Here is a 22,225-nt window from a genome sequence, read left to right as displayed (position 1 = left end):
CGGTATATTAGTATGTGGTGTCTGTTTAGTGTGCTAACCTTTATCAGCGCCTTCTTGAGATGTCTGATCCAGTCTCTTTGCAAGGCCTTACTTGTCTCACCAGCCAGTCTAAATTTTAGAGAGCCTTCAAAGCAGCAAAAGGACAGAATTAGCACATGCACAAAATTAGGTGAACCTACAAATCTAATAAAAGCCAATACAAGATGGGTATCAATGATTCTGGGTTTACAAAGGTAATATTTCTTACATAGTATTTTCTTTACTATTTTGGCTGTACTTAAGTTGGTAGTAATGTTGAGTTCCATGTTTATAATATTTTGCCCCTCACTTGTTGCTAAATATGGTAACCATAATAGCAGCTATACTGTCCAGTCAGTAAGTGTATATGTATATGTTGATCTTCTATGTTGAACTGCTCAGCATGTCGTTTTTGAGGACTGGGTGTGATTAATAATGAAATATATGAAATATTTGAAATTCTTGTTGTCAGTAGAGATGTTCGGCACATCCTTTCAGCGAAGGTCACATCCTGTCCTTCAGGAGATAAGGGATGTTCTACCTACTCAGCCTATCAGCGTGTCCATGGCCAAAATAAGCTGCTTTATCACACAACTGCTTGGGGATACAAGGATGAACAAACACCACAGCAAACCACATTCTACATCACTACTTTCTTTCTACATTACAATGAATGACGTGAATGACTGTGTCAACTATAAATTATAACAATAGATTTTTTTTACCCAAAGAACTGGCTGAGGAATTACTGTACTGTGCATAGATTTACAACATCCATTCTTCACCACTAGATGTCTCTTTAACCCTATCTGATAATAAAGAATTCACTGACACACTGGCAAAGAGACAATTTATCGGTAGAAATATTGAGATGCGTCTCCTTATCCAGTGTTTCCCAACCTTTTATTGAGCTAATGCACCTATTTGACATTGGGAAAATCTAATGGCAAACCACCAGACAAAAATGTCACAAAATGTATGAATACTGAAATAATGACCATCTTATCTCAATTTATTCACAAATGCACTTTTACTCTGTGAAATCTGGGCTTGTTAATTTGAAGACAAGGCTGACATACTTGCAGGAAGCCATGATTTATTTACTGTTGTATGAATGGCTACAAGTGGACACACAGGTTTTTTTGTACCTTCTGCCATATGATGGAAGAGCATTTAATTGTTCTGCCTGTCACAATACGTCACTGGCATAGATAGATGAACAAAGATAAAGATATTTGTAATTACTCATTTTCAAACAAATTCGGTGAAAGTGGACAATTTCCTGTGGCGCCCCTCATGATCTCTCACGACACACGTGCCACAGCACACTGGTTGGTAATCATTAATCAGATGTTGGGTTAGTTCTCTCTGAATCTTTAAATCTTTATTCTTTATCTTCCTGACAATTGCATGCTTCCAACTTTTAGGGCAGGTCCTTTTTATGTCCCTGCATGATTGTGCCCCAGTGCACAAATCAAGATTCATGAAGGTACTGTATGTTTCAGTGAGTTTGGTATGGAAGAACCCCATCAAAAATCTTTGTGATGAACTAGAAAAGTGACAGTGGGCCAGGCATTCTCTCAGGTCTAACACAACTCACGTTTTTCTAAATGAACAAGTAAACATACAAATAAACACAAAAGAAACACAGGCATACTCTTGTAAAGGTGTGTGTGCCAAAAAAATTTTTCTCTTTCAATTACTATCAATCCCTACTGTAAAATAGAAAAAAATGCATGTTGCATGCATTGTATTTGTCAAAAGACAAATGCATCGTTTATTTCTCTCCAAAAGAATGAGAGATAACTGAAAGCCAAAAAAGGACATTAAGCTTCTCATGCATGTAATGGATTCTCTAAGGTTGGGTTGCAAATATATTCATGACTCCAGTGTTCCAAAGTGGATGGAATGGTACCAATCAGTCATGCAAATCCTCAACAGACAGTGGTGACTGATATACACTCACTGGGCATATTATTAGGTACACCTGCATGCAAACTCCAACAAAAATGTCTGTATATAAAAAAAAGACGCTTATTTAGATCGACAATGTCAGAGAAGTATTAATTATAACATTGTTCATTATTGACATTTGTAGCTGAGCTGAACTGCATCATACCTAAGTGTTTTTATTTATTATTATTTGCACCACAATAGGGGGACAATATTTGAAACAGTACTCATATTTTTTAATCCTCTGCGAAGAACGACTAATATTGATTCAGTTTACCAAGCTTGGTTGTGACCGCTTCCATGTAGAGTATCCATATGTATGCATTATACTGCCCCCACAGGTGGCCATGGCACACACACCAGAAGCAGCATCACAACGTCCAATTAATTGCAGGGGGATGGGTGGGGGTAAATGTGACAAAAAAGGTTGAATTTTTGACATTCTGATTAAATATGTAAGAACGGTATGCTTTGATGAAGTACAATATTATATAGTGCTATTTTTCCTATTAAAAAAAAAACTACAAAAAATTCTTGTTTTTTTGGGGGGAGGCTGGAACAGATTAGAAGCATTTCCATTCATTTCTATGGGTAAAGATGATTTGAGATATGAGTGTTTTGACATACCAGCGTGGTCACGGAACAAATCTCGTATATCCATCTGATTTTGACTTTCTATACATCCTAATGGAAATAACCAGTGTGGGTATCCAACAACAAAGCCTTGTTATCAAGACATAGTCCTTAGGCAGGCAGGCAGTACATGCTCATTGTCCTCTGCTTGCCATATGTGTGACAATCAAGCTGAACAAACGGTGTTGAATGGAGAGTGAGACCAGGGGTCCAGATGCACGATGAGGGGGTAGGTGACGATTATGGGATTCCAATCTTAGATGGTGTGGTTGTGACTCCCATGGGACAGTGAGGTGAAATTGAGCATCTAATTGAAAGGGCGATGGATGAGGGGACAATCATGATGGAAGATGAGATGGGGTCTCTGTAGGCATGATGTGCAAGACAGCACACCATGACAAAGTCCCTTTATCTGTGGGGGGGAAAAAAGTCCATGTGCTGCTAATTTGAAGACAAGAGGCGTCTCATCGTCAGACAAACTATCATGAGAGGCAGTTGTACTGAACCATGAACTCAATAATGTTAGCATAGCCAATTGCTTTTTTAGACTTTGGACAAAGATCTATTTTTGTAAAACTGAACAAAAACATGCCATTAAAAAGTATTTAGCGAGAACAAAAGGCTAGTGCTGTATATGCGGAAATACACTGCAGACCCTCAACAAGTTACATCAACTCGAGTGCAATCAGTGTGAAAAAATGCTAATTTGATCTTTGGAGGCATTTTGCCTGCAAGCATCTATTTTAGCATAATTCATCCCCACTCCTGTGTGGCTGTTCACTAATGAAACATGCGTCCATGTATGTAATCACCTTAGTTTCTAGCATGTTGATCCCTGCCGCGTGGACGTAGGCCTCAAATTCATACAAAGCAGGGCTGTATTAGGAGCATATTCTTTACAAATAATTAGTATAAGAAATCAATGAATACATCTATTTATCATATTATCAGTGAATAAAAATAAACACGAGTTTCACCAATCGAGCCGAAATTTGATGGACCTATTATAAAAAGCGCCCATACATGAAATTGAACAAGAAGTCACCCGTTTTGGGTTCAATCAGCCATTTTGGGAAAATTCCAGGGCTCGTACTTGGACAACTTCTCACGGACCAATCCAGCCCCCATCGGAAACAGGTATCCTAGACAGATTGGCGATGCTAAATTGCCAAGCTTTTTTACCAATGTGGAAGAAGTTTGATTTCGAGGATTGGCCATTGAAAGGGGATGTGAAGGCCCACTCATCAATGATTGCAGTTATTGTGCTTGTAGGTGCACTGGGCTGCATCATACTACGACGTATGAGGCAAATATTGTGGTTATCTTAAAACAAAACAAAAATTCTGTAACAATTTTGATCAAAATCATTGTAAAGGCAGCATTTTTGATACAGCTCTTTGTATGGGGACTGCCTAGTGCAGTTACAATTTCTCTTCATTACTGCACACGAATAAAACAACTGTACATCACTATGCACACAGTGCCTACGCATCAACAAGAGAGCTCTTTGCAAATAACCCCGATGTCCTTCAAGGGTCAGCGTTGCATACACTGTTTACGTTGTCAGCCATCACAGATGACATGAAGAGATTCCATGGAAGAGAGTTATTTTGTACAATTCAGACATATACTGTATAATCATCCTACAGGCTGGAGCACAAACACACCCACGCTGGGCAGAAGTGCCTGCCTTTACAGGTGCCAAGTTGCAGAGATTTTGGGTGCTTTTGAGGCCTTCATGTCGTGACCACACGTGTGAACACGGTGAATATGAAGCCCTTGTCCTTTCATGTTTAACAATGAGTCCGTAACCACAACATCAGATGTAACACCAAGGTGATTGAGGCAGGTTATCAACTTGTATCACGTTTCACATTGGCATAAGCCCAAAGCAAAACAAATAAACAGTCATTGTTTCTCAGCTGAGAGTCAGTAAACTAAGCGTCTGTTTGAGTCCGGAAGCAGCACTTTCAGATCAAATAGAGAGGATCCAGCTCTGTGAATACAATCCCCAGAAGAACTCACATGGGCACTAATGGGGACTGTTTAATGACTGCTGGGTGATGTGTTGATCAGCACCTGTGGCTCTCTCCAAGGAGACATTCCCAGTTTCACTCACTTCACCAAGAGACTGTAGTGGGAGACCCCAATTGTCGTTGAGCTGGAGGCCAGTAAAGTCATTTGAAACCAAAATGACACTCAGTAGTGTGCCAAAGCCAGAACAATACTAATTTACATCAGCATTAGTACACCTTTATATAAATCAACCTTTTGCATGGACAGTAACGCTTGATTTCTTTGCATGCATTGCAATGTACCGGACTCTTTAACTAAACAATGACCTCAGGGAAGGTAAACAAAAATATGAGTCTGAAAAGCTTTCATAGATCAAGTGAAGCCCTTAACGCCTGAGGTTGTATGATTCAGAATTTGAACAACATTTTCAGGACAAATACGCCATAGTATCAGCGTATTAAAGAAGACCTCAATTCAACACGCGTCAAAGAATTAAATCTTCAGCTTTTTTGCAACACTTATTTCCATAGAAATACCAGACTCAACATGGGGTGTGAAAAAGAGGGCAGAAGAATAATATACACCAGGAGTTATGTGAAGTAAAACTCACATTCAGAGCAGTAGGAAGTCAGGTTTTTTTTAACATGCGTGTGAGAGTTAATGTAAAAAAAAAAAAAAAAGTCAGATGTAAATCACCTTAGCATTATGCCGTTATCATTTAGGATTTTTATTTTTCTACATTTTGATATTAGCAGTGATTACATTGAACGTACAGTTCAAGCTTTTGAGCCCAGAATTGATCACTTCAAATTCCATTTTATCCTCAGGGAAGAATCTCTTAGATTGCTCAGGGTTTCGTTGTAACTGCTGGCAGCAAGCCGATGTGAATAACAAAACTCAGATGGCATCGATTAATCGCAGAGTGACATCCTTACATTGAGCTCATATGCTTACGCATTTTGAAAGCTAAACTGTGCTGGATCCATAATACTCTTTCTTGGGTGAATCATTAGACACATATTGATGGTTAAATAATGCATGTGGGGGCAGGGAGGCAGAGTCATCAATGTACTGTAAATTCTCCTGGCTCTACTCCTAAATACTCCATATTGTTGTTTTAGAACCGCCATGGCCAGCACTAAGTAGAGTTAAATATGTCTCTTTCAGTTGTAAGAATTGAATTATTTTTCAAGTTTTTCTCTCGTATTAGATTGTGCAGGTGTACCGCATGTAGTGTGTTCTTTTTTTAGACAAATATTGTCATAACTGAATGCTTTAATTCATGATCAATAATTCATAGGTTGCTTGCAGCTATGTGCTTTGCAAGAACATTTCCAACCTCCTCTACTCCAATGAGAGAAAACATGTAAAAGGGAAGAGTCTAATATCACATTATCATGTACGCAATTGCCCAACAAATTTACAAAATCCTCCGAGAGAAAATGATTCACGTTCACATTTTACCGCCCGTGTTCAGAATGCTTTTGACCCTGTTACATATAATCAGTTGATTGCCAGGAAGCAGCACGTGGGCTGTGTTCCGCCACGAAAGACGGGTGGGGGCTCAGGGGTCTCTGGGAGACAGTGTCTACATCTTCTGCTAACATCATCAGAATTCAGCACACAGCCCGTAAAATGCAGCAAATGGGCTCTTCATTGGAGTGACAGCTCAGAGGCTGCTGCCACACAGAGCTTCAATTAGCCTGCAAGAACAAGGCAGCTCCCAGGGGATTTGTGCAGCAGCCCACCTCCTCGCACACATACTCTACCTTTCCTGCCCACTTGCTTTCAGTTGTCTGCCTTCCTCCCTCACGTGACCCCAACATCACACCATTTCCTCTTTTTGCACTTTTCACCTCAGTGTCCTTCCTTCCCTTAATAGCACCATCCTCCAGAACCCTCCTGTGCCGCCATCAACACATGACAGCCCGAGTGGAAGGACTTGTAGAGTGCTAATGGACACAGAGGGAAGAGGGTGAAGGCTGAAGAAATGCCACATACAATAAATGACACAAATTCTTCAAAGTGGAGTTCCACCCCCCAAAAATATTTTAATCATATAAGGATTGTCAACAAATACATACGGTGGATGAAAAAAGTGTTTGAATGCCATTTCTTTGTGATATAAAAATATTAGACCAAGATAAATTGTTTCCAAACCTTTTCCACCATTAATGTGACCAAACCTGTACAACTCAATGTATTTAATTTTTTAATATTTTCGAAAGGGGAAGACAAACAACTCAAATTATGTGGTTGCACAAGTGTGCACAACCTAACCGGGATCTGGCTGTGCTCAGAATAAACAAATCACATTCGAACTTGTGTTAAAAGGGAGTCCCCGCACACATCTGCCACCATTTGAAGTGCCTCTGATTTACCCCAAATAAGGTTACGCTGTTCTAGTACCATTTTCTTTCAAGCAGAAACCTGAAGTTTTTGTGCTAACACTGATGGTTATTTTGAACTGTGAATAATTCCCTCCCCCTTGACCAAGGCCCCGCAGTTCCAGCTGAAGAAAAACATTCCCAAGCATGATGCTGCCACCACTTGACGTCATTGTAGGTATGGTGTTCTTGAGGTGATGAACAGTGTTGTGTTTGCACCAAAAACATAGCTTTTGGAATTATGGCCAAAAAGTTCAACCTTGGTTTCATCGGACCATAACAAACATGTGATAGAAATATTTATAGAATATTTTATGTCTATAATGTTACCACTTGCATGCATTTATTATTTTGAGTTTGTATTAGCTGAAAAACTTGTATTCATTGAAACTTTCCCACAAATGTGAGGCAATATATTTCATTTTAGCAGCGGCAAAAAGAGTGAATGAATTTATTTGAAAGAAACCATTGTCACCAACAGAATTGCTTGTTGTCAGATAAGAAAGAGGCATTTGCTCTGTATAAGCAAAAAGTATATTTTATGACAAAACGAAAGTGTGTGTGTGGGTGTGTGTGTGCGTGTGTGGTTGTGAGTCAAGGACAATGAGCAACTTGGATTCAAGGACAATTAGGCTGACTGTCAGCCCCCATTGAGCACTCAAACTCAAGGCTTATCAGTGAATCAACATCTGTCAGTGATGATTATGCTGCCATGAGGCGGCCAAACATTTACGTAAAATAAGGCTTGGCCCTGACTGTAATGAGGCGTGTGGGCGATGAGAGCATCCAAGCACACAACTCAGTCAAAATAGTAGAGTCATATGACCTTCTCACGCACACGCAATTTCAGAATGAACTTCTTGGCTCATACCACTTTATTGTCCCACTTACAGATTTCATTTAGCGTCACTATTGCCAGAGGGCACCAGAAGTGCAATTAGTAATGATCATTCTTTTGATCCTGTTATATAAGAAAGAAAGAAAGAAAAAGCTTGTATAAAATGGACTATACTGTAGCATCCTCATAATTAATTATTTGAGGAAATGATAGTGGCCAATATAATTTCAAATATACATGTCAGTGTTAAAATAAATCAATCAATCAAAGCCCATATTTGGCTAGTCTACAGTTTGTTTTGTAGTGATGACACTATGCTGTACATCAAATTTCTGTGTCTTTCGCAATTCAAATCAAACATGCACCGGATGCATGGCAGAGCCTCAGGGGACAAGGAATTCATCTAAATCAGAACCTCGAGCTCTGCCAGCTGCTGGCTGGATTGCAGTCTACAAGGTGTGACGGTACATGCCAATGCTGCTTATTTACCCATCGGCTCAACATAACCTTTCCAAAATGTTGCAGCAAGCAGTTACTCAATGAATAACACAATTGTTGACATTCACAAGAACCAGCTCTGAGACTCACAGACCATGTTTTTACCTGAGGTAAAAGCATACCTTGAAAAGTATGGTGACGACAATTTTGTGTACAGTAGAGTGAACCCTGAATATTTGCGGTTCAGCATTTGAGAATCCACATATTCACCAAAAAGTTTGGGGGTGGGGGAGTGGAACTTATTGTCCATTATTCGCTGAAAAACTCCCATGAATATTCACTGTTTTCGTGTTCAGGCCAAAGCAATGAAATGACTGCTCTGCCACCATCTTGTGGCATCTTGGTGCCAAGGAATTACGTTTGAGTGAATTGAGGAGCTTCACTTCGACAAAGGTTGTGCTTTGCCATCTTCTTGTGGCATCTATAGGCAGTTATAAACCTTTCTGCGGGACTATTTGGGTATTCGCGGCTGGGCTAAGAGTCTATCGCCCAAGAACAGAGGGTGTTCAAAGAAAAAGCAAATTCAAATAAATAAATAATTGAAAACACAAGTTTTAATTACTTAAAATGCATGCATGCAGCTTTTAAATCATGCACTTTGTAAAAAAATATATAATAATAATTATAATAACATTCAGGCACTGGTTAAATGCAGAATACATTATACTGTACATACATACATTGTCCAGTTTAAGTACCTTTACCTATACTAGTCAGTAAACTGGCTACATATGGCATTTTCTTTTAAAGCAAATATTATTCGCGGTGATAGCAAAAATCCGCAAATAATCTCCACCCATTACAATTCCCATGAAAACAAAATGCATGAGTTGGGAGGAAAATATGGCCAATAATCGGTTTCTGCAAAAATAGTTTTTATTATTTTTTATACATATTATTATTATTATTATTATTTTAAACCGCAAAGGTGAATCCACTGTACAGTGTTTTCAGTACCGCATGTGTGTCATATTTTTAAAGTGTGTTGCACCATTTTTGTAATTTTCACTTTGATATTGAGCTTTCACAGGCGTAGTGGCACTTGTTTTCATTCAAAACAAGGTTTGAACATATGAATATATGCACAATAAAATCATGAGTCATACTTATGGGAAAAAAAACACTCACACCCTGGCGTGTTTGCCTTAAAATTAAAAGCACATTGCCTCAGCTGAGAACTAGGCAGAGAGAGGGAGGGATCAGAATCAGAATCTTCTTTGAGGGAGTGGTAGGTGTGCCTGGTGTCTAATATATCATTCGGACTTCAGCAGTACTGTCACTTGGTTTGAATTTACACCAGCAATCAGACAAGTGATGCTCTGATGTCCACACCCAGCCTCACGCCCCTTCCTGAAAACACACTCTGAGGTCAGAGGTCGCAATGATGTGATTGCAAAGCTAAACGACACCACCCCTCTTCTTGGCCTGTCTGGGGATTAATATCTAGAAAACATGCCAGTCCTAAAGTCACTACCTTGATTCTTTATGCAGCCAGAGTGCGGAAAAACAGGTCAGTGGAGTAGCTGGTCAATGTACCAAATGGATGAGCACATAAATAGTTCATTGAATTGTGGAGATAAAATACCTACATTTAAAGCTGCTATGCAACCTTGCAAAGAACAATGAATCACGTGCAGGGCTGAATAAATGACATTAGCGTGGGGTCCTTTGGAGGGTTAAAGGCTTACATTAACTTCTCGTCGATTGATGGGAGTGAAGGCATGGAGAGGTGGCCATATTGTACACGCCGGGCACATCACTTAATCAGATAAGGCCGCCAAATGAAGACATTAACCCTCCAACCCTTTTTTTTTGTGCTAGACAATGCTGTGCCCGTCCCAATGGACTGCTGTGCATAAAGGCACAGATTATATCCCATTAGCTGGGGCCGAGCTGATACAAGACAAGCAACACAATAGCTGACACTGCCAAACAGCCCTTTTGTGAGGCAGCGGTGGCAGTAGCATCTGCATCCAGAAGGGAAATTTAGCAGAGGAGGGAATAGAAATGGCTTTCTCCACACATTTCTACTCCAGCTGTGGCTTGAAGATATGGTTTCTTCAAGGCACTTCAAACACCCCAACCTGCACGCCACAGAGAAGCCACCCAACTCCCTGCATCCCCACAAGGCTCTTATCAGTCAGCAACAGGAGGAAAGTGAGGTAAATGCGAGACACTAACAAAAAAATAAGCCTGTAAGCAGTTTTCTAAATGACTTTGTGGTTATTGGATGTCATGGACTTCCAATAAGAGTATATCTGGTTACTGAGATGGCAAAATTCTCAATATTTTGCCGCTGAGAAATGCTTCTAAAATGTTTTCTGTTCTGTGAGATTTTAGATAGAAGTGCATTTGCATTTCTCCCTATAAAGGCAGTGAAAACCGTGGGTTGCAAAGGCCCTTGGTGTGTTCAAGGTCTCTTAAGATTGCAACTCTGACTGAAATGTCAACATTCACTGCCCCAAAGCCGCCGCCCACCTCGCTGCTCCATGCTGCTTTTGTCTGTCAAGGACAGCTTACGTCTCACACGACTCGCCAGCATTCAAGTCAATGTACAAGCACATGATAGCGCTCGGTGGCAGCAGAATATGTTTAGGTAACGCAGCCTATAAGGACTTGCCTTAGGGACCTCTGCAGACAAAAAAATTACAATTGAGACTGGGTAGATGCGAGTCGGCTTCCCATCATGGCCTTGGTTCCCTTGAGCAAGACACCTCGTCTTCTTCCCAACCTTTCTGTATATGGGGTTGCCATTTTGGGTGAGCCTTATGCAAATGTTCCTGTTAAAGGTCTTGTTTATGGTTCCTTTCCATATAAATTCTAGCTTTTATGGATCGATGCCCTTCCTGTTTTCAATCCTCCATATTCATCTGGGTTGTGACCAGCACTGAGTCGGGCTGACTTGCCCCCCACCTCCCCCAGCGTCTTGGTTGCCTCTGAGCAAGACACTAAAGCGCCAAAACGGCTCAGAGACCCAACACTTTGACCTGCCTTGTCAATTTCAATTTCAATCTCTTCTGAACGCTTCATGCGTGTGCATTGATAAATGGGGGAAAAAAACAAAAAAAAACCTTTAGGTATTAAAATACTAAAGTACTTGTGGGGAATATTAAAAAAATTGGGAGGATGTCTCAGTCTACAAGCAGGCACAGAATATGCAATACAGAAAGGTGAAAGGAATCTACATTCATCCATCCATTTTCTGTGCCACTCATGCACTAGATATCATTCATAAACTAGAATTAGGAAGACATAAACTGAATAAAATACAGTACATGAAAAATCGCTGAGGGTAAATTATCATCATATTCCCTAATTAGTGTGTCTTTGCAAGCTAAAACTACATTGAGCAGAAATGTAATCCACAGAGGAATTGGTGAGTGTTAGTAAATGTCTAAATCATCCACTAGATGTCACTGTGGACACACCTCGTCTCATTTCAAACTGATTGTGTTCAGAAGTGCTGAGAGGTTACTTGCGCGCACGGATGGACACACACAAGCATGTGTCGGTGCTGCGCGGTTGCAATGTGTGTGCATAGCTATGTGTGCAGGTCCACTACTCGCATCTCTGTCTCCAATACTCCCAAGACAACAGTGCCCGGCGGCTCACAATTACTGGATATAGTGCACCTCTGTTGGAGTAGGACTGCATATATTATTCTGTATCTGAACCTCAGGTCCCGCCAATAGGGAGTGCGACATCCAATAAAAAATACATGTAGGTTACTGTTAATACTGAAAAAGCAGACAAAAGGAATATTCAGAAATCCCACACAATCCTCATACTGCATCGCTACAAATGATACAGTGTTACAGAGATTATTTTTATCAAGATTATTTTAGCAGCAATATAGGGTGGTGTTGTAGATGATTGCATGCAAATAGATCACAGATGGGTAACACCATTGGAAGCTCCTTGTTCTTTGCTTTCCTTTTCCCCTTTTACATTGACACTTCTAAAGGCAACGTGAAGGTATGAATTAAAGTGTACCTAATAAACTTCTGCTCTGAAGCCTGTGTTTGCTCTGACCGACGGAGAAAAAGTAATCAGACTCTTTTGAGGGCAGCCTTTGCACAAAAATCAATAGCATATAAGAGGCCATGATGAATTTGAAATTTGTGCTCAGAGTGGAAATTGATCCGCCTCGGTCAAAAAAACATGTAGATGTGCAATGAATGTGTAGTTGAAACACGCACGCACACACACACACACACTGCTTAAATGAATACAAGGCTTTCCGCTGAGATGATGTCCCCCATATGTTATTATCCGAACTCCTGCAGCCTTTCTCAACAGTTCGAATCAAATTTGGGCGACACGGAGCGTGATGCTTAACGGAGAGGACAGCTGGGTGTGGTGTTCTTGTAGGACAAGATGATCTTCTGGTTTGCCTCTAGCAGGAGAGATGGATCTGCCTCTGCAAGTCCTTAGAGATGTTGGCTATTTAATACCAGCAATGTCAATGCATTAGCGCTGCTATCACATTGCTCAGCACTAACAGATATAGCACATCCTGATTACAGATGAGATTCTGTAGTCCCATATTAAAGCACAATAAAGAGGGAATAATATGGTGGCCACATAATACCCATCAGCTCGTATCATGTGCAAATCAAACTGCTGCAGTCCAGTCTCCCTTTGGTCCATCGACATGAGACCTGGAAGCTATACTCCAGACTCCTATGTAATATCATTAGGAGCGGATACACTGATATATAGCTGTTGCCTGTGATTATATTTTAGACTCAGAGGTTCATCTGACCAAAGTTCACTGCTACAGTGATTTCCGGGCATAAACTAGTTAGCTAGAAAATACTTTAGCGTTAGAGATGTTTTGGTTTGTTTTATGATTAGGGAAATTGAAATTGGAATATCTTCACATTACTCAAGTATTCGTGGGACTGTAAAATAATTCTACCGTGCACCCAGTCATGTGGCATCAATTCCTAACCCTCAATAACAAAATAAAAATACTGTATTATGATTGGTCTTCATGCAGTGGAAGCTTTTTAAGACGCTGTAAAGTGAATTCAGTGGTTTGTTTCTAAATACATTATACTGTACATTTTTGAAAATAATAGCTGAAAATTTGCAAAGACTAAGAACCATGTAGTACTCATTTGTGGAGCTATAGCATTGACCTGTTTTTCAATTTTCCTGATTGTTTGGAGCATAGCTAAATCGGGGCCCAGTGACACACTGTATGAGTTGTCCAACGGCCACTATTAAGAACTTGAGCATCTTCGTTCGCATCAGTGGTTACCTGGCGCAAGTGCTTCGGGATGGCGTGGCCGCTTAAGAGCGCCTCGCTGTCGCGACTTAAATAGCCCCGGAAGGATATATTCAAACCACTGGAGGGTTTAAGTGGATATATTTTCACGGATCAAAGATGTAGTTATCTATAGATATAAGAAAGACGCTGGATGAAGTAACATCAATTTTTATTTTTTTGATTGACAGTTGAATGGGCTGTGGTTTCAGCAGAGACATCCACAGCATTTGGGAGAATGGCTTGAATTTTCACTATTTTGAAACCTCATTTTATGGACTTGGTGATTTTTATTTGTATTTTTTTAAATCATTCAAATTTGACAGAGTTCTAATTTGGAATTCACTTTACAGGGACTTGACAATTGCTTCAAGTCACTAAAACTTGTATATGCCTCAAAAGATCTCAGCATTAATGAGCATTAAAGAAATAAATGCTACATATTTAGCATTTTCTTCAGCTTCCAAAGGAAGGACCAACCTCAATTGAGGAGGTTTAAGAGAACACTATACACCAGAAGTGACTGTGAAGTGGACAAAAAGTGTTCCAGCTTCACCATGATCTTCTTTAAGATAACAGTGAGATTCGCAAATCTGTGATGTAAATTATCTTAACAATATGCTTTGTTGCAAAGTATTATTATTATTATTATTCGTGGTTAGCTTGTTTTTGCACCATTCAGAAAAATGCCCTGTACAGTTTACAGTATACGATGGTGACCATTTGACTTCTTGTTTCATTTCTGTGGTAACTACCACAGAACTAACTACCAGAATGATAACTACCTAAACAGATTTTGCTCGACCTTAGTGGCTCCACTGAATCCATCCATCCATCCATCCATTTTCTACCGCTTATTCGAGGTCGGGTCGCTGGGGCAGTAGCATTAGCAGGGACACCCAGACTTCACTCTCCCCAGCCACTTCATCCAGCTCTTCCGGGGGGGTCCCGAGGCGTTCCCAGGCCAGCCGAGAGACGTAGTTTCCCCAGCATGCCCTGGGTCGTCCCCGGGGCCTCCTCCCAGTGGGACGTGCCCGGAACACCTCACCGGGAGACGTCCGGGCGGCATCCGAATCAGATGCCCCAGCCACCTCATCTGGCTCCTCTCGATGTGGAGGAGCAGCGTCTCAACTCTGAGCTCCTCCCGGATGGCCACTTCCACTGAATATTAAAAAAAAAAAAACTACATTGGTAGTAATGAGAATAGACAGGCAGATGTTGCTGCATCCGGAGATAAACTCGCTCTTCAGTGGATTGGTCTGTATCTTACAATTTGCTCCAAAATTGCTGTTTCATTAAATATCATTGTTATGTTTGACAAAAAAGAAAAAAAATCTCAGATGAAATACACGACATTCAGCAATGCACAGTCACACAGTCCTACGTTCCTAATATTTACTCTCTTGGGCTGGGCGACCTGCCTATATGAGTCAAACAATGATGTTGCTCTCCATCAGATCCAGAATTGTACCATTTCCAATCAGTAGTTTTGGCTAGGCACTGTACATTTCAAGGCTGTGAGAAGCAATTTATGATTCTGTGGAGTCTACACGCTGACCTCCCTCCTCTGTTGCAGAGGAAAAGCAACTGTGAGTGCTACCAAAGCATCCAGCAACTAGTTGCAGTGAACCCCCCCCCGACACGCACCCCTTCCCTGGTACTGTCCGTGGCGCTGGGGAGAACAAAAGCATCAAAGCGGAGCTGCCCTTCTCGCTCCTCTCATATGGGGAGGGGCCGCACTGTGAAGGGGGAGGCACCATGTGTATTTGATTCAATTAAGCAGGCTCTGAGGCCTCCCTTGGGAGCAGCTTGCAAAGAAGGCGGCTGCAGGCCCGGCTAACAAAGACGTTCCACCCGCCCCTTGCACCTTTTGAATCCGCCTCATTAGTCCGTCGAGTAAGCATTAAAACATCTCAAACGCTGTCCTCTGCATGCAACAATATCATGTGGCGCATTTGTTCTTTTAAATACCTGCCTGGCAACATTAAAGACAACATTACTTGTGGATTTTCACCCAACTGGTGAGCATTTGCACAACAGACAACTACAGTACTAATGTAGTTTGTTAACAGTGTACAGTCAGCCAGATAGACATTCATTAGACAAAACATTGGTCATATAGTTAATCATTATTATTTCTACCCCACTGCAAACTACGACCATAATAATAAACATACAGTTAAATTAATACCTTTCTGACAGTTTCAATTAACACTGTGCAACTCATTGTTGTGAATGTTTTATATATCTAGCTGCTGTATGTGCTCAAATCTGGATTCGAGCCACTGCAGCAAAACAGAAAAAAACCCAAATGAGAAATAAACCTACAGCAATATAGCTGTCAGAGTAAGCTGTGTGAGCGGTAATAGGAACGATATCTCCTGGCAAACATCACTCATGTCCACTCCCTCACTTGCTTTACTGCATCTTTTAAAGTGTCCTTTAGATCACCGAGAATAAGCTTAGCATCCAGCCTTCGCTAATGTCAGCCCAAGAAATGCCCGAGCATTATTTCTTGTGTGTGTGTGTGTGTGTGTGTGTAATACAGCACTCATGGAGCAAGTGTGATCTTTTATAGCAGATACACAATCTGCTTGGCTGGCTGCACCACCACCTCTGTCAACACCAGTGTTTTATTTTCAAGCTCATTAAAAAAAACATTTGTAATACAAACAATAAAAACTATGCTTTGACTTTCTCATGAATTATCATTTTGTTTTGGGATCACAGTGTGATGGCGTTTATCTCTCAGGATCCTTACCAAGCAACATGAGAAATATTTTACAAGGCAGTCACTACCAATGTTCTATTTTTATTAAAAATAAGAATGTGAGTGCTGTACTTCTCACGGGCACTCATATTCAACTGTCGGGGTGCCTCACAGCTGCTGTGTTATGGGACCACTTGGTTGGTTTTAGCCATTATCGTCATCATAGGAGACAATTACACATAGCCTCCATCCATACACACACCTGGCCCAGCCCAGTCCGCCCTGCTGCAGCCGTGTAGCTCTAGTGCACCAATAAGACTAATGATTGATCTAAATGATTGTGCGGCACTTTACTGCATGCCTGACAGTCCCATTTATTCTTCCACCCAACTGGAAAGAAAAAACACAAATTCATCTGGCACTTTAGGCCCCTACCGCACCCCTGTGAATAATGTATTAGTACTCCCTCAAACGATGACCCCTCCCTTCCCCCAAATCACCACCATTATTAGACCTGCTTTGTATTGCTCTCAGGATCAGACAATGCTACCAAGTAATAATACCTTTACACTAACTTGACAGTTTATTAGGTACACTTGCAAAATCTAATCAGATCCAATACATGAGCTGTATGGATAATTCTGCCTTACAGACGATTATGTTTTTCAATTTCTTATGTATACTGATCTCATTAGATGTCCTAATGTGTAATAATATGATTTAAAATAAACAAAACAAATACACAAAAAAGTCCTGTCCTTCATATACAATGATGGTCAGTATTCGTTGAAAGTCATTACCAAGTCATGATGTATTTGTGTGTAAAAGCCAGTCCTTCTGCTCACATGACGTAGTTTGTAGTCTGGGCATGAGACCAGCAGCTATGTGACAATTATCACTGGTGCGTCCAAAGCCCAGTAACACCTCTCCCTCCCCAAAGAAGAGCACAGACTTCAGGCTTCACACTCTCATGTGTGCTATTATATTTATGTAAATTAGACACAATTCAGGGGGAAATCTGGGGGCATCCTTTCCTGTTAGTACTAATTAGCGATGAATGCTATATTGTATACATTATGTATGAGGTCTCTCCCCATGCAGCAAAGCATTCTGACCTTGAACACAAGGCCCAGTATAGCGGCTCCAATAAAATCACCCTGTCATTTCATCACAAACCATAAGGAAGCAAAAAGTAGATAAACAGAGCAGGGAGATATGTGGTAAAATGCATCAAAATTGCCTTTGAGAGTGGGTAAAGTATATTTTCCATGATCCTATAAAAGATGAGTATTAGGACAGTGATGTGGAGAAACAACTATTAAATCTAAAATGTAATGGCCTCTTGAGGCAAGTGGGAGACATATTGTTTATAGTGAGTGAGAATGAAGAATGGTGGCCAGTTACTCTTTATATCTTTTTGGCTCCAAACCTCACCACATCCATCCATCCATTCTCAATATCGCTGATCCTGTTCAGGGTCGCGGGGTGCTGGAGCTTCGCCAAGCTGTCTTCGGGCAAAAGGACTACACCCTGAACTGGTTGCCAGTCAGTCGCAGGGCACATATAGACACGGACCACCACTCACACTCACATTCACACCGTCACTGAGTGGGAACTGAACCCACGCTACCTGCACCGAAGTCAGGCAAATGTAACACTGCACCATCAGTGACAACACAACCACAATGAATGTGAAATGAAAGGAACAATATGTGCTTTAACGGCAGGCTTTCTGCTTTAATTTAAGGGTATTTACATCCAAATCAGGTGAGCATTGTAGGAATTACAACACATATGCCTCCCAATTTTTAAGAGACAAATGGTAATGGGACAAATTAACAATCATAAATCAAACTTGCACTTTTGAATACTTGGTTGCATATATTTTGCAGTCAATTCCAGCCTCAAGTCTGGAATGCATAGACAACACCAGACGCTGGATTTCATCCCTGCTTGATGGATGATGACTCAAAGCATAGTGCGAAAGCAACCAGAGGTTTTTTTTAAGGCAAAGAAGTGGAATCATTATGTAATAGCCTAGTCAATCACCTGACCTGAATCCAATTGAGCATGCATTTCACTTGCTGAAGACAAAACTGAAGGGGAAAATGCCACAAGAACAATTAGGAAATGAAAACAGTTGCAGTAGGCCTGGCAGAGGATCACCAGGGATCAAATCCAGCGCCTGGTGATGTCTATGTGTTCTAGACTTCTGGTTGTAATTGCCTCCCAGCGATTTGCAAGCAAGTACAGTGCCTTGAGATACGAGTGACTCAACTTGAGTTTTTAAGATACGGGCCATCGATCGGCCAAGTTTTTGCTTTGACTTGCCTGCCCAAACTTGAGATACGAGTGCTGCACGGCGGCAGGCCGCTCAACTTAATTCACAACAAGCAGCAGTCTGGCTGATACTGTATATTTAGTAAATATACTTTTAAATAGACACTTCAAGCTGTTGATGGCCACTACCAGTTGGAGTTTACTGTCAAACTAACCATCAGACATGCAAACACAAAAAGGCATGTAAAAGGTGACCAAAAAATAAGTAAAAAAAAAAAAAAACATTGTAGGGGAGTCTGGGGGGATCCCCTGGGCCCCTGCAGAGAATTTTTTCAAGTTTAACATAAATTAAGCAATCTGGAAGATTCTGAAGAGTACAATACGGCAAAATACACAATTTTCTTCAAGCAGATAAACATGTATTTACACCGCTCAAGTACATGTTGATGTGCAAATTTAAGATTAAAATTAAATTTGCCTCTTTTCTTTGCTTTTTGTTTTGGCTTCCAACTTGAGCCAGGCCCATCTCCACCTGCACCTGATGCCTGCTTCAAGCTGCTGTGCCACATGAATAGCATCCTCCTCTTTAAGCACTCTCATTCTGAAAAAGAATCGACTAAAATCATTGTCTGTTTCACTTCATTTTTCACGATTAGCAACTTCAAAGGCTAATCCCAAATGCATCATCCAGGAAAATATCAAGTACAGTATTTTTCCATTTCTATTGGCCATTTCTGAATTTGAAGTTAGTTCATTCTGTGTTGTGACAAAATCCCTAACATCGGTCAGTCACTTAATACATTTAACATTAACATCCGTAAACTAATTAGATAATTGTATGCGAGTTTCCTAATTAATACAAGATGTACTAGCGGATCAGCTCTTGTCGTCGATGTTACGTGTGCTTTGTGGTTCCGGTGGGACCACAACCAGGGCCAGGACCCGCGGCACCTCAATGCGAAAATACAAAAGACCAGTGCAACAAATACTACACTGGCTGATCTGATGAGCAAAAATGTTTCTTAAATGTAAGAGTAGCAATAGAGGATGTCCGCTCCAGAGGTGGGTAGAGTTGCAAAATATTGTACTCACGTAAGAGTACTGATACTTGACAATAATGTGACTCAAGTAAAAGTAAAAATTAGTCCTCCAAAAAATTACTCAAGATTAAAAGGTACACAGTGAAATAATTACTCAAGTACTGAGTAAATAGTGAGTAACTTCAGATTTTTTTTTAACTACGGCATGAACATCAATAAAATAAAAGTAACAAAATAAAATGTGAATGTGCAAATTCTGATATGGCTGTGTGTGTGCATGTGTGTGTGTGTGTGTGTGTATGCACAGCCAAAACTACAACAAAACATCGGCAACATCGGTGTTTTCTGAAGTTATAAGTGGGCTGAAGTATCCACATTTGGGCAGACAGTGTCAGACAAATACTAGATTACATGAAAGCGGTTGTTTTTGAAAACAACAAAGCGGTCGTCTAAATGTAAACGCGAGTATATTAGTCCACCACAGAGTAATATTCAGAAATTACATCTGTGTGTGGATGGTTGATGTGTGGAATGGATCTAGCTGCCAGTGTTCAAGGAGTACGAAACAGCCTATGACGACAGCGACGGTGAAACCGACGGCAAGCCCCCCACCCCCAGGAAAAACTTATCGCATCTATACGATTCATGTAAATGGGCTATTTTGAGTTCAAACCTGTGAGCTTCGCCGAAAGGCGATTGATATGCAAATATGAACCATAAAACAAAGAGAATTGCACATTGTGTATTTAAAACAACCCCGTAGCCTCCATCAAGCATACAATGGAAAACACCACAGCCCACACGGGCTAACAATTAACATTGCACAAACATAAAATAACACCAGTCAAGGGTGTTTGAAACTATTTCAAGCTGCGGACAAGAGATCCATTACGCCGGAGAAGGAGATAAGGTGACGAAAATTACTCTATAGAAGAAGCGGGCCATTCAAAGCCAACAACAATATCATTCGTCAGTTTGAATATTAAATATTGTATTTGTAGTACAACTGAATATAATGTAGGTTCAAAAGGATTTGCAAATAATTTTATTCTGTTTGTATTTACGTTTTACAGAACATCCCAACTTCATTGGCTGGAATTGAGGGGTTGTATTTCCATAAACATACCAGCATTTAAAGGCTGAAAGCTGTGGTTCCACCCAGGCTGCACTTCTGGGGGAACAAAAATCTTCAGAGCAAACAAGAGAGGATTAACAGCAACCCTCAACAAATATTTTCTATGACTTCAGCAAATTATATGGACAATAAAGAAAACCTTGTGGATGCATGTTTGGTTTATTATTGCATGCATGCAGCTCAGTCTGCTTTTTAGGTTAGGGGAGACTGGCTGATAGTGAGATTTATGTGAAGATCAACAGTTGGCACAGGGAGCGTGATCCCAGCAGGTTGTGCTGTTGTGGCCTGGCTTAAGTGAGAGTGTGCTCAGCACCTGGCTGGTGACATGGGGAGCTCGCAGATGGTACGCACACAGGGGTGTGCATCCACAAATAGGTTTTACGCTCCCTGGTAGGGGATGCAAAGAAAGGCTGGGGGTACATGTGACGAGAGGAGGTGGTGCCAAAGAGGAGCAGGAGGGCTACAATGTACCCGAAGTAGTCAGATGTTTAGCATTATAGTCCACACACTGATCTGCATTTAAACAGAAAATATGTACACAATAGAGAACGTATGATGCAGGCATCATCATTATGGTCCACCACACAAATCTTGCCAAGAATGTTATTTCCAAACCATCCGATGTGTGCTTACCCAAGCAGACCTTTCATCTTAAAATGTCATTGGAGTAAAGCACACAAAGGTCACTGGTGACACTGGCTTCAAAGCTTCTTATTGATTCCCAATCCAGCGCCACTATGCCTAGCAATTACAGATGGCACTGAAATGCTAATTATTCAGCGTGACTAGACTTGTAATGTGGTGCCAATGAATGTATAATTCAATCTTAAGGTCAGAGAATCTTTTGTGAGTTGTGGTACACACATGAGCTCTTCCCCTCTGGTGCAAAGATATATGCAGCGCATTACAGTGCCAACCATCCATCTATTTTGTGTAGCTCTTATCCTGTTTAGGGTCACGGGGAGCCGGAGCGTATCCCCACCTTACTTCATGCGAACGGCACTGCGGACTACACCCTGGACTGGTCGTCAGTCAGTCGCAGGGCCACATTTACAGAGGTACCTTGGAGGTTGTACACTTTTTCTTGAAAAATGTCATCACACAAGATGAGAGAACGCATATCACAATCAATCAATCAAACTTAATTTACAAGACCAGCAATTCTCACTCGACCTCAGCGCACCTCACGACACTCAGCCAGCAACAAAGGATTAACTGCACATAGCTGGCTAAATGTTTTATTGTTTAAATGTATTGATAATGTTAAAAAGCGAGATGAGGTGACAACATTTTTTTTAATTCAGATTCAGCGATTCAAAAACAACCAGACACGATCAAAGGTTGACTGTGGTTCACAGAGAGATGCAAGGCCATGCACGATAATTATTGTACCCGGCCAATCGATACTCCATGCACGGGAGGGGGGTTAATCATGCAGGAAAAAG

At 40.9% G+C, this 22,225-nt stretch overlaps 1 long non-coding RNA gene across 1 annotated transcript in view; it reads right to left on the bottom strand.

Annotated features, from left to right (window-relative positions):
• LOC133478447 (uncharacterized) overlaps window positions 1–22,225 on the bottom strand; it is a 40,734-nt gene that overhangs the window by 3,345 nt on the left and 15,164 nt on the right. Inside the window, exon 4 of the long non-coding RNA XR_009788678.1 lies at window positions 39–124. This is a non-coding gene — a long non-coding RNA (uncharacterized LOC133478447). The remainder of the gene's footprint in view (window positions 1–38; window positions 125–22,225) is intronic.

This window comes from Phyllopteryx taeniolatus, chromosome 5, assembly GCF_024500385.1.
Source record: "Phyllopteryx taeniolatus isolate TA_2022b chromosome 5, UOR_Ptae_1.2, whole genome shotgun sequence".
Taxonomy (NCBI): domain Eukaryota; kingdom Metazoa; phylum Chordata; class Actinopteri; order Syngnathiformes; family Syngnathidae; genus Phyllopteryx; species Phyllopteryx taeniolatus.
This window is presented reverse-complemented; position numbering and strand designations above follow the sequence as displayed.